Source organism: Bison bison, unplaced genomic scaffold, assembly GCF_000754665.1.
Source record: "Bison bison bison isolate TAMUID 2011002044 unplaced genomic scaffold, Bison_UMD1.0 scf7180017864215, whole genome shotgun sequence".
In the NCBI taxonomy this organism is placed as follows: domain Eukaryota; kingdom Metazoa; phylum Chordata; class Mammalia; order Artiodactyla; family Bovidae; genus Bison; species Bison bison.
This window is the reverse complement of record NW_011494787.1, coordinates 5,448,009-5,465,020: the sequence shown is the minus strand read 5'-3', so window position 1 is coordinate 5,465,020 and position 17,012 is coordinate 5,448,009. Positions and strand designations below refer to the sequence as shown.

Sequence of the window (17,012 nt, the reverse complement as noted above, 5' to 3'; positions counted from 1 at the left end):
AGCTGGAAAAGACTCTGATGCTGGGAGGGATTGGGGGCAAGAGGAGAAGGGGACGACAGAGGATGAGATGGCTGGATGGCATCACTGACTTGATGGACGTGAGTCTGAGTGAACTCCGGAGTTGGTGATGGACAGGGAGGCCTGGTGTGCTGCGATTCATGGGGTCGCAAAGATTCGGACACGACTAGTGACTCATCTGATCTGATCTGATCTGATAGAAAGGAATACATTTGAGTTGGTTCTAATGAGGTGAATGAACCTAGAGTCTATTACACAAAGTGAAGTAAGTCAGAAAGAGAAAAACAAATACCATATATTAACACATATATATGGAATCTAGCTTTGTACATCTTGATGGGTGTTTGTTTTAGAAGCATTGCCCCAGGAGAGGAGAAAGAGACGAGGGTGTCTGTCTTCCTTTTGCTTTCTTGTGCCTCTGTTTCCCAACTGATCTCCTTCATCAGTTTGCTATACTCCTTTGGTGAAAATGACATCAAACATTCATAGACTAGAAGTTATTAAGACTTTAAATCACATGAGACTACCCATGGAATAATTTTTCGATCTGCCTTTTGCATGTTTCAGCTTCCAGTAGTGGATGTGCGCTGCATACTGGAGACATGTAACTTATACCTGTTCCATTCTTTTTTACTGTTTTCTTAGTCTGAGAAAATCTCTGCTTTAGGCTTGTTATGTGTCTGAGACAGACCAGTTATTAGGTTTGTATGATGGTTAGGCTGTGGGGCAGAGAAGAAGTTCATAGGATATTGAGGTGTATATTAAGAAAAGCATTATAATATGGTGGAAAAAACATGGGCCTCAGAGTATCACAGGAGCTCAGCTCTTTTACTTATGAGCTGTGTCACTTTGAATGAGTTATTTAACCCACCAAGCCTTTTTTTTTTTTTTTTAATCTGTAAGAATAATAATACCTGCTTTATAGGGATATTGTGCAAATTAAATGAAATAGCACATTTGGTACAGTGGTACATCTAATGTACCACTAATGTTGGTTGCTTAGATTTCATGCAGCAAGGAAAGGGGAAACTAGAAAAGAGTGGAAATTAGAAGATGATATTGGGTTTGATCAAAATGTTTTCATTGTTTCCATTCAGCATAATAAAAGAGTGTCTAGAAGCTGCTGCTGCTGCTGCTAAGTCGCTTCAGTCATGTCCGACTATGTGCGACCCCATAGACAGCAGCCCACCAGGCTCCCCCGTCCCTGGGATTCTCCAGGCAAGAACACTGGAGTGGGTTGCCATTTCCTTCTCCAACGCATGAAAGTGAAAAGTGAAAATTAAGATGCTCAGTCGTGTCCGACTCTTAGCGACTGCATGGACCGCAGCCTACCAGGCTCTTCCGTCCATGGCATTGTCCAGGCAAGAGTACTGGAGGCAGAGACCCCATTTCTGTTTCCAGCTCTGCAACTGAAAAGCTGTAAAATCTTTACTCTTAGCCTTGCAGTGTCTGTTTCTCATCTTAAAAGTGAATAAATCAGAATGAATGCTCTCTACTTAGTTATATAGTTTTTCCTTCTGAAGACTTTTCTTCTTCCCAGAGTTGAACATAGCTGTCACTCAGCAGTGTGTAAAACTTCAAAGGCCAAGAGCCAAATATCTAGACAGGCCTAGTGTTGCGGTATCCTTCTCGCTGTGCAACTCTGTTTACATGTACATTTATGTTCTTTGTATATTTGTCATGTGTCTGAGTATGTATGCACCTGCATGCTTGTTGAAGTAAGCACACTAGCATACATTCATACATTTTTGTGGGTATGTGTGTTTATATATAACCTATATATATATATACAGTATGTGTGTATATATATAAATATATGTCTGTGTGTATGAGAAACAGATGCTCTGTAGGCAGATAAAGCAGATAAATATAGATCCAAATAGAAGCAAAGTATATAAATATAGACCTTATATAGAGTGAACACAAGCAGATCAGCACCATTTCATTATTGCTGGAAGTCTTTTTAATAAAAGAGGTGAAAATCAGTAACTGACATTGAAATTATCGATTGAATGACACTGTCAGATCGGAAGGCATGGTGTAAGGTAAGAAAATAACCTTTCTTTCAACTTGGAGGAGCAATTAGCAGGAAGATTTGTTACTTTTAATTATTTGATTTATGAAAGTTTTTAGATGCTATGTAGTGTGGTATTTTTAAAAGTACAGATATATCATCACCCTTCCTAAAAATACTACCAGACAACAAAAAAATAATGCATAAGAAAAGAACACCTGTTCCAATCCTGAGAAAGGACTTGACAAAGGTGACAAGATTACTCTTCTTTGCAGGCTGTGATTGGCAGCTCTTTCCCATCTGTAGATATGGACAGACGACTTAGTTTCATTCTATGTTATTTTTCACAAACCCCCTGAAGTCTTTAAGGAACCCACCTCAAGGAAATATTTTGAAGCATAAGGCCATAGTCACCATTGTTAAGTTATTTTCGTGGGACTGCGTGTGATTGTGTTTAGTGAGTATGTTGTGTGAGTAAAACTGGGCTTCCATCTGTTACTTTCATGTCACTGTTTGCACCAGTCAAAATAACTGGTTGCGAGTTTTGCTTTATTTTGTTTTGTTTTAGTGGGGAGGGTACTGTGAGTTATTTTGAGCAGGTTCGAGTTAACTGGGTAATTTTCTTTAATGTTGAAAGTTACATCTTGATCATGAGTTTAAATACCATATGAAAATAAAGGGTGCCTCCTCTTTCCTATAAATCTCACCTATTTCCCACAGCAGATCATGTGACTTTTTCACCATCATTATGAGAATATCCAGGGAAGCTCAACTGTGAAGAAAGTCCCTGAAATTATGCAGATGCAAATCCCACTTTTTCCTCACACCACAGAACTGTCAAAGTCCTTGTCATCGATTTTCCTGTTGATCATTTTACTATTGCTTTTCCTTATAAAGGCAGGAAATGGGGGCCCAGAAGGTGGTCTCGTTCTCTCCTCTTCTGTGCTTCTTTGAAGCCAGAAGCTACTGTTTCTTCCTTCTTGCTCTCAAACACATTCAAACTTGAGCAAGAAGAGGAGAGAAGGACAGAGCAAGGACTCTTTAGAACATGAGAAATAAACTAGCGCTGCCCAAGAACTGTTCCGGAGAAGGCAATGGCACCCCACTCCAGTACTCTTGCCTGGAAAATCCCATGAATGGAGGAGTCTGGTAGGCTGCAGTCCATGGGGTCGCTAAGAGTCGCACAAGACTGAGCGAATTCACTTTCACTTTTCACTTTCATGCGTTGGAGAAGGAAATGGCAACCCACTCCAGTGTTCTTGCCTGGAGAATCCCAGGGACGGGGAAGCCTGATGGGCTGCCGTCTATGGGGTCGCACAGAGTCGGACATGACTGAAGTGACTTAGCAGCAGCAGCAGCAGCAGCAAGAACTGTTCATTCTTCCTTTCAGGCCTGTTTTGCTGCTATTACTTTAACTTCCTCACGAAATTTTGAGTTTAAACATTTATTAAGAAAAGTGTCCCAGAGGTCTTGAGAATACTATGTCACACACACACACACACACACACACACACACTAATATAGTTGTGAAAAATTCATTCCAAAAGCCTGTAGTGTGTGAAAAATGGAGTATACTCTCCATTTTATTAATTATTTTGAAAGAATACTTCCTAGCAATGTGTAAAGTTGGTAAACTCAATAGTACTTCAAACTATAGACTTTTCAGAACTGCTCTTATTTACTTGATGTGTTCTAATGTTATTTTCAACAAGTGTTTATTTATGAGTAGTATAAAATAATATGTCTACATATAAAAGATTCAGGATAGAAAAGCAGACTTTTGAAAAATAACTGTTTGCCAGATTAACATAATAAAACTTTTTATCTACACACACACACACACACACACACACAGGCAAATTCCTTTTTCCTTGTTCTTTGCTTCTTTCCCTTTGTCCTGGCCTAACATATTCAGATTTTGTTTAGATTTTGTCAAGTATTTTATAGTAATTACCCAAAATTTTGGCAAGGAGTAAAAAAATGTATGCACACAAACATATATATATACAATGTAGACTTACAGCATTATGGCTTATTTAGCTTAAACATTTTTGGACTAAAATTCTGAGGAAAGTTATGTATACACATACATACACACACGCGCACACACACACACACACACACACACACACACACATGCTTCTCCTTTACTTATTCTTTGTTTTGTTCCTTTTCTCCTGGCTTCTCAGATCCATTGTTTAGACTTTGTCAAGGACTTTATAGTACAATAATTATCATAAACTTTGGCATAAAGGAAAAATGTATATAACACCCATAGACACAAATATACATACATAGATACATCAATTGTTAATATGCAAATCATCAAATTTTAGTCAAATTTTATTATATTTTTTACCTTTATTCAGTATAAATCTTTAAAGGAATTTTTAAAAACATTCAAATATCTGTGTGATTTAAAGATTCCTGAGAAACTGTGCATTTCTTTACCTTTGATAAGGAACATTTTCCAGATATGAGTTTGGAAAACAAGGATTTGTCATAGCCAAGAGCAAAGCTAGAATCTATTTTTTTTAGGAGTCATTTATCCTTCCTGAGAAGGCAATGGCACTCCACTCCAGTACTCTTGCCTGGAAAATCCCATGGATGGAGGAGCCTGGTAGGCTGCAGTCCATGGGGTCGAGAAAGTCGGACACGACTGAGCGACTTCACTTTCACTTTTCACTTTCCGGCATTGGAGAAGGAAATGGCAACCCACTCCAGTGTTCTTGCCTGGAGAATCCCAGGGACGGGGGAACCTGGTGGGCTGCCGTCTGTGGGGTCGCACAGAGTCGGACACGACTGAAGTGACTTAGCAGTAGCAGCATCCTTCCCACCCCCTACTTGGGACTTTTACTGGTTCTCATCATTGGTGTGGAGAATTTCTCTTTGGTTAGATGGCTTCATATTCTGTTCCTGGCCTTGTGGTACATTACACTATATATGAACCACCATGGAAGTCCAGTAGGTCCTAACTCTCCTCACTGCAACTTTTTAATTAGCTGTGTCCTTAAGCAAGTTAAGCTAACAGCTCTGTAACTAGGTTGCTAATCTATGAAACTTAGGCCAGTCTTAATTCACAGGGGATTCGTATTAAATGAATGATATCATGGAAGGATGTAGCACATAATATGTATTCAATAAATGCTAGTTTACTTCTGGCCTATTAATTTTAACTTCTGTCTGGGACTTCCTCCTCCTAACCCTTCTCACCACTGTAGCTAACATCATGATATAGACATTAACCAATGCTAGAGACATAGGAATAAGGTGTTTAAAATATTATTGATTATTATAGCTACCCTGGTAATGGGCTTACAAAGAAGGAGATCTAAGGAAACCACCAGGAATTTCTGCATCCTGTAATTATAATGTTTTCTAGTCAAGAAATAGAAATGGTAGACGTTTACCAAAGTATTGCCAGAATCCTATTCATACCAATAAAGTGTAATGAAATATCTATCCAAGTGATGTACATTAAGCCTTTTGAAATAATAAAACATCCACTTATTGCCCATGCTTGTATCCGCTTCATATCCTTTCCACAGTAGATGTTACTCACTTTCACTCACTGTAGATTAGTCTCCTTGATTAGCACCTACTCTTTTTTAGGGCGAGGTGTGCGGCCAGAAAGGGCTTCCTAAATGGCACAAGTGGTAAAGAACATGCCTGCCAATGCAGGAAACTTAAAAGATGCAAGTTCGATCCCTGGGTTGGGAAGAACTCTGGAGGAGGAAATGGCAACCCACTCCAGCACTCTTGCCTGGAGAATCCCATGGACAGAGGAGCCTGGTAGGCCACGGTCCATGGGGTCACAAAGGGGTGGACACAACTGAAGTGACTTAGCACACACGCATGTGCAGTCAGAATCCAGATGACATTGTTATTGTTCGGTTGCTCAGTCATGTCCAACTCTTTGCTACCCCATGGACTGCAGCATGCCAGGCTTCCCTCAAGTTTGCTCAAGTTCATGTCCATTGATTGGGTGATACCATCCAACCGTCTCAGTCTCTGTCGCCTCCTTCTCCTGCACTCTATCTTTCCCAGCATCAGGTCTTTTCCAATGATTTGGCTCTTTGCATCAGGTGGCCAAAGTATTGGAGATGTCATTGAAATGGCTAAATAGTTGCTGTATACCTTCTTTGTTAGGGAATAAGCAGGGGAGGGAAGGGGCGGGGGAGGGGGGGACATACCTCCCACTCTAAGATATCTACAGCTGCATTTCAGCCTAGAGCCAATCATTTTAACTGAATTGTAAACCCCACAGGAGTTAAGCTTTATAAAGGAAACAATGACACAATCTAAATGATTCTTGCAGCAATGTCCCTGTTATACAGAGATCTCTTTATCAGATCTAAGCTCACTTTGAACCTCCTCAGACTTCACTTTCTGTGTATCTGCAGATTTAGTATGCAACTCTCTGTCTTTTTCTGGCATTGAGAGTTTGGCCAATGTCATTAAACCACATTAAGTCACTAGAACTTCTCTAGATCTCTTCCTGCTATGCCACAATCAGTCTCAAAATAGTTTTGACTGAGGAATAGAAAGAAAGAAAAGGAAACTGATGTGACAGAAAAATGAGTGGTCATGTCTGGAGATTGTGAGCCTTTGCTCTCTATCTTGAATGAGATTCCTGTAACACAAGGCTCACTTTCCTCCCCAGCAGTTTGGAGGTCTGGACACACAGGCAAAGTCTATAGCTGTAGGTTACCCTCAGGTTGTCAGCACCTTGTTTCAGTTTATAAAACATTTAAATGTATACCAAATACCTATTTGTTGTATAGTGCTAAACCCAAACCTTTTCATCCTTTAAGATTTCTGAGACTCTCAAAACACATTTAAAAAAAGAAATCATTTTTATGAAGAAGACTAATAAATAAACATAGAAGCAGATAAAAAGTGAGAAAAAGGGAAGATTTTAAAGCCAGTGTGTGTGAGTCACTCAGTCACATCTGACTCTTTGCAACCCCGTGGATTATAGCTTACCAGGCTCCTCTGTCCATGGAATTCTCCAAGCAAGAAGAATCTAGTGGGTAGCCATTTCCTTCTCCAGGAGATCTTCCCAACTCAGGAACTGAAGCTGGGGCTCCTGCATTGCAGGTAGATTCTTTACTATCTGAGTCACCAGGTAAAGCCAGGTATAGAGATAAATGAGTGAGAAACAGAGTAAGAGAGACTCAGTCCAAAGGTCTAAAGAATAAGGAGGAAGAAAAAGGGGAGGAAGAGGAGACTCCGATTAAAGATGGAAAATTATAAGATAGCTTTGAGGGGAACATTTTATATAATGTAAGCAGTCTTTATCTTATAAAAAATCTTTTGAAATCTCTGTTTATATCATTTAAAATAAGATTCACTTTATGCAACTTTGACTTACTCTGTCCTGTGGAGAAATGAGCTGTGAGCCTTAGGTACAAGTCTCAGCTCTGTCTCAAAATATAAACTCCTGAGAAAATTACCTTCTGAGCATCATAATCTTCACATACAAAGTAAAGGGTCCAGGCATAGTCTCATCCACTTTTAAGAATCCATGAAATGAAGCAGCACATGGAATAATCTTGTTGACCTGCTGCTTGGATGCTTGATGAAGGAAGTTCTGAATTAGATTAGATCATACTAATGATAAAAAAAAAAAAAAAACTTTGGGAAGTTTTTACTGATTTGTACATGCTTAGTCCCAGATGAGTTAATAAGAATGTAGCCCCACTTTATAGAAAGTACTATGGCTACCATTGCCAAACACACTTTTAGTTAAATCTTCAACTGGAATATTATACTTGCAACTCTTTTTCTAAAGGTCTTATTCACCAATTAGCTGAAAGATGGCATTTCTGACTTTCTAATCCAGAAATTTAAAACTCCTGTGTAACCAAGAAAATGGAAATCAGTACATTCTTGGTTGCCCTTCTATTAATTTAAATTTACATAACCTAATCAAAACTCAACCTGCCTTGCCCTTCAACAAAAAGCTATATTTTCCCCCATTACTAAATGGCTGCATTCTTCTCAGGATTTTTTAAAAGATGAATTATGTTGCTATCCCATGACTTTTCCTTTAGAATGTGTCCATGGAAATTAAAATGGATTTTTCTGTGCCCAAGACTGAAATGAAAAATAGTCCAAAGGGATGGTGGAAATGAACACAAAACTTTGCTGATATTACTAGTATTGCAATTTTGTTAAGCTTTGTTTCTAATAAAATGAAACTGAAGTCAACTGATCCCAAATAACTGTTTGACACTTTATCTACATCATTATTTTGTGTTTACAGTCTAAGCACAGCCTAAGATTTTCTGTAAATCTTTGACATATGTTTTCTGAGGCTTTTCTAGTATACTATTCCTACTGGGCTCTTTCTTCCATAACCATTTTACTGTTTCAACAAGTATTGCTGAACATAGAGAATGTACCAAGTAGTGTGCTGCTGCTGCTGCTAAGTCACTTCAGTCGTGTCCGACTCTGTGCGACCCCATAGATGGCAGCCCACCAGGCTCCCCCGTCCCTGGGATTCTCCAGGCAAGAACACTGGAGTGGGTTGCCATTTCCTTCTCCAATGCATGAAAGTGAAAAGTGAAAGTGAAGTCGCTCAGTCGTGTCCGACTCTTAGCGACCCCATGGACTGCAGCCTACCAGGCTCCTCCATCCATGGGATATTCCAGGCAAGAGTACTGGAGTGGGTGCCATTGCCTTCTCTGAAGCACTGTGCTAGGTACTAGGTATAAACTGTGTGCACATGGCTGCCAGTCATTGAATCATCCTTGAAAAACGGATGGAGTAGGCATCTATTTTTATTTTCTAAGCTGAAATGGGAGAAAAGAGAACATTGGAGGATCAGAAATGTAACCTTAAACTCTTGTTCTTTCCTTTAGGTGACCTCCTGTGATTTTTTTTCTAGTCACCATTTACAAACACATTCAAGAAGGGTACTGCCTTGCTCTCTAACTGGCTGCTAATAAAGAGAATTTCTATTTCTTTTTATATCTTAGTGATTGTCCTCAGCCATAGGAGGGTACTCAGGTACAGGATGGTCCTGTGCCTAGCAGCACAGTCAACTTCACCCATACTTTCTAGCCTCAGCTTTGGGAACTCATTATGTGGCACAAGAAGCATCAGACAGGCTCAGAGGACTGGAGATGTCTATAGTCATCCATATCAAAAGTTAATTTTAGGTGCTCTCCATAAACACAATATTAGAAATTATTGAAATTTCTCTTACAAGCATCTTCATCAGTTTAGAATCTTTTCTCATTGACTGTTTCTCTTTCATTGCCCTATATTGGGCTGTTCTATTTAGTCAAATAATGTGTATATATCTTCTTCCAGGGCTTCCCTTGTGGCTCAGCTGGTAAAGAATCCGCCTGCAGTGCAGTAGACCTGGGTTCGATCCCTGGGTTGGGAAGATCCCCTGGAGAAGGGAACAGCTACCTACTGCAGTATTCTTGCCTGGAGAATTCCATGGACTGTATAGTCCATGGGGTCTCAAAAGAGTCGGTCGGACACGACTGAGCGACTTCCACTTATACGTTCTTCCAAAGTAAAATAGTGACCTATTCAAAGATTTCCATATGCATTCTTCATGTATTTTTAAAGGGGAAGGGTAAAACTGAAGATATTTCTCTTTGCCCTGGTGATATCTCTGTGTGTTTTTCAAATGACGTTTGCTATTAGGTAAACTAGTTAGACCATAGCACTGGCTAGCACAGGTATGGATTCCCAAAGGTATCGAGAGAATGACAACAGGAGCATATGGAGAAGTCTGACAGTGTAGTGGAATTGCTTTCAAGTGATTTGACACATTAGTACTTTCAGGCACTCTCCTGCCAGTAATCCTCATTAGACATACGATCAGAATATTGGGGTCACTAACTCAAATCCGTTTTTCTGAGACCTGAACAATAACTGAAAATCAGAGCTAAAGGTAATAAGAATGAAGCTATTCCAGATGTTAGAATTGTTTCCCTAATTGACTGTTACTCTCTCCCCTCTGTTTGGTCCTTTTTCCCTCTCCCTGTTTCTCTCTTTCTCTTTTTTCTTCCCTGCCTTCCTGCTCCTTTCTTTTTAGTGTTCTGAATTCATTAGATGGCATAGTGTAAATCAATAGTAAACGCTAACCGCCTACTCTGTACTCAGTTACGCAACATCGCATAACCGGTACACAGAGACAAAAAGGGAAAAAGCACACACAGCCTTTACATTCAAAAGCTCTTGCATAATTTTACTTTTCCACAGCCAAAAAGAAAAAAAAAGGAAATAACAGATGGGGAAAACTTACAGTTTTTTTTCCCTTTTTTCAGACTGTTGAGAAGGGAGTTAGCTAACATTCATGACCATTTCTAGTTGCCCTGAGCTGCAGCAAAACATCCCATAATTGTCAGTGCCTTCACTGGCTTTAAATCAAGATTTTGTGACCCTCCATGATGTGGTAAATTTTCCAGGTAACATAAGACTAAAATTATTCTGAGGTGTTTAATGCTGACTTGGTTTTTACTTATTTTGTGAAAAATCAACAACATTTAAAGTAAGAAATGAATTTTAAAATAGAAAGGATAAGGAAGACAGCTGTGTGTGTGTATGTGTGTGTTTTCATTTGAAATGTATCCTGATGTAATATTTATGTAAAAAGCTGGTTATATAAACCCTGTCTTTCTCTTGCTTTTTACTTTGGGGGCTGGATAAAGCCCTACAGTTTTTTTTTCTCATGACAAAGTATATTCAAACCCCAAAGTCTTAATGAAAGAGAAAACATCTAGATGCTACAGCAGACACTTAATTCAAACTCCCTACAGAATTCATCCCTTAAATAACAGATCCATTTAAGAACTTGTAGTTTCTGGAATTCTCATTTAGAACTTTCTGTCGCACTATTCCCTGGAACACCTTTGGATCATTGCACTGCCTTTAAGTCTCCGATGTATAATAAAGTGTTTTTTGTTGTTGTTGTTCTTCACTTCTTTGCTATACCCCCTACTTTTTCACTGGAGTAACTCCCTTCCCAAATGGGGACATGGTGAGATTTGTAGGAGGTTTATCAGTCTTCCTTCCCGGTTACAATATTTTGTTTCAACTTAACTGGCTGATGTCCTCTGGGCACCAGGCATTTGTCTGATGAGGGAGTTTAGAGGTCTTTGGAGGTTTGTTTTGTTCTTCCCTTTCAGCTTCTGCCTATCAAATGGTTTTCAAACAGATACAAAATGCTAGTGAGCACAGCATTAGGCACTCTGAGATTTCTGCTAGAGGAAAGATCAGGTATGTAAGGAGTGGTGTGCTAGTGGTTCTGAGGGTTCTTAATGCAATCAGGAAAGGTGAAACGGGGCCGGAGAGAGGATGGATCTGAGTAGGAACTACTGAAGCTCTTGATCACTGTGTATTTGGGATCAGTATCATTCCTTTAGATCATTCTTTACTTCTGGATGGTAAGGCCTTATGGAATTGGTTCATTTGATTTACTAAAGGAAGAAGGTAGATTTTTCTCTACTTTTTATGAAAGATTCAGGCTATTTCCTAGTTTGTTTGACTTTCTCTTATATGTTAGCTATTGAATTTTGGATTCCTTTTGTATGGAAAAGCCTGGTGCATAAAGATAAAAATCAAAGCCAGGAGAGTTTTGTCTGGTTTTTCAGGTTTCATTATCTAAATATGTGGTTCACTGTTGTAACAACTGAATGATCAAGATCACTGGGGTTGTAGTATCTCTGTATGTATGATGACATGGGCACATCTTTTGTTGTCTGAATATGAATAATGATTAAGCTAGTATATGTTTTTTAAGTATTTTGTAAATACATTTCCTTTCAGATTTTTTTTCCTTGAAATAATCTATAATTCAGACAGATTTGTTTGTGAAACATAATGAAAATTGGTCACAATATTCTAGTCTTTAAGCAAGATATTCACATATATATTTACACATATATCTTTTCTGTGTCCTTCATATTTTTAATCTTTTTTATTAATGTATAGCTGATCTACAGTGTTGTGTTAATTTCAGTTATACAGCAAAGTGATTTAGTTATATATAATTCTTTTTAAGATTATTTTCCATTATATATTATTATAAAATATTGAGTATAGTTCCCTGCTACTGTGCAGCAGGTCCTTGTTGGTTATCTATTTTATATATAATAGTGAGTATATATTAATCCCCAAATCCTAATTTATCTCTTTCCCCCTTTCCCCTTTGGTAACCATGTTTATTTTCTATGTCTTTGCATCTATTTCTGTTTTGAATATAAACTCATCTGTATCATTTTTTTTTAAGATTCTACATATAAGTGATATCGTATGATATTGTCTTTTTCAGTTTGGCTTACTTCACTTAGTATGATAATCTCTAGGTCCATCCGTGTTGCTGCAAAAGGCAATATTTCATTCTTTTTATGACTGAGTAGTATTTCACTATATAAATATACCATATCTTTGTCCATTCATCTGTCAATGGACATTTAGGATGTTTCCATGTCTTGGTTTTTGTAAATAGTGCTGCTATGAACATTGGGGTGCATTAATCTTTTTGAATTGTGGTTTTCTCAGTTGTAGGTAAGTGTGGATTCCAATAGGCAGTTTTGTATGTGTGTACTTGATTATCAAATTGAATACTGCACCATGTAAAATGTTTCTTTATAATGTAATTTTAACATGATTAATCTGTAGCCAAACACTTAGTTTTGGTCTACAGTTCTGTATACAGGGAATCATTTAGAATACCCTGATTTTCAAATAGGTTTGCTTGAATTTAAATGAAACCTTATTCCTCTATGGAGGAGCATTTTCTTGATTGTCAAAAATATTTGGAGCTATCTGGTTATCAAAAGAGTAGGGAAAATGTCTTTGAGTAAAACATATTTGGACTTTTTCCTGCCTCAGTTTTTCAGAATAACTTTCAATTCCCTCTCAGTTGATTTTCACACTCTCTGAAACATACTTAGGGAAGAATTGACCTTTCAATGCCCCATTAATTCCAGCTGCTTTGGAACAGCACTCTTTTTTGGTTGTAACCATGGCCCTGGGAACTTGTAAGCTACTTCTAGCTTTTCTTCTGCAGTATGGGATCCAGGCCTAGGAAGGGTTGGCAAGCCTAAACTTTCTATATCCAGGCATACAGGAAGATAGGGCAAAATTTAAATTTCTTCTAATTTTTTAGAAGTCCTTTACAACTCTTAGGGTAAACCTGGCTTCTCTTTGCTATTGGCAATAGTAATAGATATTTTTAAATGTTGCAACAAGAACCTCAGTCACTAACTTATACTCTTTCAACATGAATCACTCTAGTTGTGCCCAGCACACAGTAGCTGCTTTAGGAATATTTTACCTGAATATTTTGGTGAGCTGCAGTGACTGTCCCCTCTTAGTGCTTATGCAAGTAAGCAGTAAGCCATGATAGTAATAAAGGGGTCAGATGAGATCAAATACAGTGCTCTTCAAACTTCAGTCAGGGACGACCACCCCATTTTATAAGAAAGCCCTTATTATCCTGTCTCTATCTTTTTAAAAAAAATAACAAATTGCAGAAAGAAATTTTATATCTTTCCTGGAGGTCCTTTTTAATGGTCAGTGATGCACAGACCATTGGATCGTTTAACAAACATAATTTTGCGCAAGGTACTTTAGGGATCCTTATTGAGTTCAAATGCAATGTTAGGGCCATATGATTATGGGTCTCAAATATACTCCTCTTACACTCTGCCACAGGGTCTTTTGAATCTTGACTTTACTCACTTTGCTTAGGCAATTATTTTTTAGGCTTCTTTTATTTATATAAGTCATAGGATGATGACAAGTTTTATACAGAATTCTTCTTTTATAATGTTTCATTATCTTTAGCTACAGTAACTCCTGATCTTTCTAAATCAATTTTGGCTTAAGTTATCATTCTGGTTATTTTCAGGGCTTCATTCTGATGGTGATATTGTGGGTGGGAGGTGATCTCTGGTAAAACCATCTATGGCATCTCCATTATAAAAGCAGTGGAAAGACCTCCATGTGGAATTGTTGATAGACTTGCTGCTTGTTAGGAAAGCAATTTTTAAAATGCAGATTATATAATATTTGGGGATTTTGTTTCTCCACAGTAGAAGCTTTTTAAATGTTAATTTGGGGTTTGTTTTGTTGCTCTGTGACTTAGCATAAAAGGTTTTGGTTTTAAAAGGTTTCAGTTCACTCATTCCAGTTGTCTTACAGGACTTGGAATATAATGCTATACATTTATTTATACACATGAAAGAGGATAAGGCCAGTAACTCACAACTCATGAAACCAGGGGTAAATAATCCATAGCTTGTTCCACCACTCTTGCCACAATATTTATATCCAGAACACAAGGAACAAACAACCCCAAACAAGGAGAAACCAGTTTGTTTTTATTTACAAAATGTTTAATCAAAAGTACAGTGAAGTTCAAATGGAGCTGCAAATCCTGGTGGTTCACAATGGTTTGATTTATTTTTTTAAACAGACCATGGATAATTAACCATAAAACATAACTTTCTCAACACAAGTTACAGTGAATTACAGAAATAGGCAGCAAGTCTTTCACAACTGGTTACAACTGGTTAGAGCCTTAAAGTTAAAACACACAGGCAAATACAAAAGCCCTTTCTCAGGGTGCAGTTGTATTTTCATTCCCAAAGGGGAGCATCCTTTATTTTTATATAGTGTCAGTATGCCAGTGTCCTGAATGAGAAGTAAATGTGTTATTTTCTATGATTGCCATGTTGTCATACATTTTACCATATTCTTTTCATTTCAGAATGCTTCACTATCACTAACTGGATATTCCTCGTGACATTGCTGTCTGGTAAGCAACTTTTCATCATCTCTAAACGGCGACCCAAAATATTGAGGTGCACAGAAGTCAAATATATTTCTCCCAACCTCAGAAAGAATTAGACCTAAAGCTGTGGCACGTCCACCACCTCAAATGCTAGATTTGAACAGAAAGTATTTTGACATTGGTGAAGGGTACCTGTTCCATTTCCTATTTATTCATTTGAAATACCATCATTTAGAATGGTAAGAAACATGATCTTAAGAACCTATTGTCACAGAGTTCAGCAGACGGTTTACACTGATTTTGCTGCACGGGGGCGGGGGGAAGTATTCAAAGGACTTGCTTGAAAAACTCTCCAGAGATAATATATGTCTATTTCCAAAGGAGTCCCCTGAGTGGACAGAGAAGGTGATTTGGTGAAGCTGAACATGGATGTTTCCATGTGGAACACTGAGTGTTTTTGCCTTATGCAGACAAAATTCTCCAAACATATTTTATGATGTATTGAATTACCTGCTATTATTTGATGATATGCTACAAATTTGAAATGCATTTGCTTCATGTGAATCAATGATTGCTCCTGTGTATACCCACAAACACAAGGGACATGAAACCCTCACCACTACCACCAACATTACCAGTTAAGTAAGAGGATCAACATCAAGGCTGCAAGGGAACCTAGGTTTGAAACGAGGTCTATGTGTCTTGTGAGAATTTGTACAGTTTTAAAATTCAGAGTTTCAGGAATTCTTGAGAGTTCAGTGGCTGGGAGGAGAGTGCAGGTCTGGACTGAGGGAATATTGGTAGAACATCATCAAGACAGGACCTGAAAGAGTTGAGTGTACTAGAGATTAGCCTGCATAGAAATGAATTGACAGTTATACCAGAGAGGAAAGAGTGAAAGGGTGACTTGCCTGACATCTGAATATATTCTGCCTGGCCCTGGCCAGGCCTATTTAGTTATGAACATCATATTCACCAAATTTTTAGCACCTATACTCTTGATTTCTGTTTGTATGAATGTGCATAAGATGAGGGAAATAATCTCTTGGGTAATAAAGATAGCTTTCTAGCAGAGACTCTCCATATCTATCGCACATAATCTACAGATGTCACTGTATTTTTGTTTCTAGTTCTATTGTACATCTATCTGTACAATAGATAGGCCTCTGTGCCTGTGTATATTACTCCAGTTTATCCTCAGAATATTTAAAGAGCCTCAAGTCAGTTTCCCATAGCTAGACCACCTGCTATACACCCAGACCCACAAGGATGAATGCTTCATTTTTGTTTCTTCTTTTATTTTTGTTTCTAGTTCTATTGTACATCTATCTGTCTCTCTAAAGGTACCCATCTTGCCAGTGAAGGGCACAAGCCTTTAGGTTGTGACTCCCTACTCTCACTTCAAACTTTGCTTGTTATGCTGCCCGAAAAGAAACTCCTATCAGTGTGAATGTTTAGAACTCAAGGGAGAGGCTCATTGGGTAACTTTAGTCATTCCCTTTGCATTCATTGTGAAGTGATCTCATCACAAAATGGCCTGAATTTCACACGTTTTCTGGCTTGCAAAAAAACCAGTTCCTCTCCTATTTCTATCCAACACACAGAAAGCTCTTTATGTTTCTACGATCAGATAAAATCTGATGGGTGTATTTCACATCTAGGTATGAAGATTTAAACTATCAGGGCAATGCTGGGTGTTTGTAGATTCTCTGTTTTAGTAAATGAAAAGCTCCTTCAGAAAGGAGAGCACATCTTATCCACTAATGAATAAATATTTATTTTCATTTTAAAATGATACATGCTTATTAAAAATAATTTGAAAAAACACATTGGAGTAAAATGAAGAAAAATTAAAGTAATTATTTCTATAATTTAAATCCAACCATTAATAACCATTTGATATATTTCTTTACTCTCATTTTCCCCTGAGGATATATTTTTTAAAACATGCTGTAATCATACTTTCCATATAATTTTATATCCTGCTTTCAAAATTTAACCTAAGAATTCTACATGTAATTACATAGTCCTTGTAACCATCATTTTAAATAAATACATACTGTTTCTGAAGAATAGCTTACTTCACCTAAATGTCCAAGAGTATTTTCTTATTTTTGTTTTCATTTTTTGTTTCCATAATCTTATATATAAAAAGTAAATGAATCAGTCAATAAATTGTGAGTAAATGAAAGTTCAAATCAGGATAAATGTTTA

At 37.8% G+C, this 17,012-nt stretch overlaps 1 protein-coding gene across 1 annotated transcript in view; it reads left to right on the top strand.

Moving 5' to 3' along the window:
- ZBTB20 (zinc finger and BTB domain containing 20) overlaps positions 1–17,012 on the top strand; it is an 851,623-nt gene that overhangs the window by 450,376 nt on the left and 384,235 nt on the right. The window contains exon 6 of the transcript XR_825707.1: positions 14,775–14,822. The gene's annotated coding sequence lies outside the window, so the exon portion shown is untranslated. The remainder of the gene's footprint in view (positions 1–14,774; positions 14,823–17,012) is intronic.